The sequence below is a fragment of the Triticum dicoccoides genome, chromosome 5B (assembly GCF_002162155.2).
Source record: "Triticum dicoccoides isolate Atlit2015 ecotype Zavitan chromosome 5B, WEW_v2.0, whole genome shotgun sequence".
Lineage (NCBI taxonomy): Eukaryota > Viridiplantae > Streptophyta > Magnoliopsida > Poales > Poaceae > Triticum > Triticum dicoccoides.
Genome location: NC_041389.1, coordinates 706096012 through 706096841, shown reverse-complemented (window position 1 = coordinate 706096841; position 830 = coordinate 706096012). Strand labels below are relative to the sequence as shown.

The following is an 830-nucleotide window of genomic DNA, read 5'->3' as shown; positions in this document are numbered from 1 at the left end:
CATTACTCTGTAGTTAAAGCACAACGTCAGGCTGCAGCAGAAGCTTGAGGAATGCAGGGGCTAATGATAGTACTCATCAACCAAAATTACCGGCGTTGCCAACCATGCTTTGAACTTTCGGAGATCAAGCTGTACGGTTGTACAATGAAGATTTTTGGTAACTACCTCAACTCTCATGAGATGATTAGCTTAGAAAATCGAGATATTTTCTCATGAATTTCAGCTCTTCTGATGAGGCACATAGTTTTGTACTTGGGGTGCTCAGAAATAATAGGATGTTTTCTTTTTTATACATCTCGTGGCTTATCCTTGTGTCAGAACAGAAAGGAAAAAAGAATACTTGGTCTTTACATGGAAAGGACGCTCCTGTGGTTATTGTGATATCAAATTTTGCATAATTTCTTCTAATGTTTTATTTACTCTTTTACTGGCTTCCCTGTCTTTATTTGTGGTGCTTAGTTGCTCAACCTGGCATGCTCTGTTACCCAAGATGCAGTTTAAGGATTCAAGTGGCGATTGCAACCCAAAATGTTGCAAAGAATCTGCTACCAGAGGCTTCATTATGCACATCTTTTCTTTTTACAAAATGAAGTCTGATCTGCTGTCATCACATCAACACGTATGCCTACATCACCAATGTTTGTACAGCGACATTTATTCACAGACAAATGAAGATATTCTAAGGTTAGAATTCAACACCTGGTTTGTATCGTAGTTGGGTGACAGCAGATTGCACAGTGGCCTCTCGGCAGTGTGAAAATCCAGCAGAAGAAATCACCTGATCATATATTTGATTATACTTCTGATTGCTCAATCATATATAAAGAACA

At 38.7% G+C, this 830-nt stretch overlaps 1 long non-coding RNA gene across 1 annotated transcript in view; it reads left to right on the top strand.

Moving 5' to 3' along the window:
* LOC119312823 overlaps nt 1–810 on the top strand; it is a 1453-nt gene extending 643 nt beyond the window's left edge. The window contains exons 2-3 of the long non-coding RNA XR_005151447.1: nt 14–157; nt 491–810. This is a non-coding gene — a long non-coding RNA (uncharacterized LOC119312823). The remainder of the gene's footprint in view (nt 1–13; nt 158–490) is intronic.
* Nucleotides 811–830: the final 20 nt, after the last annotated feature.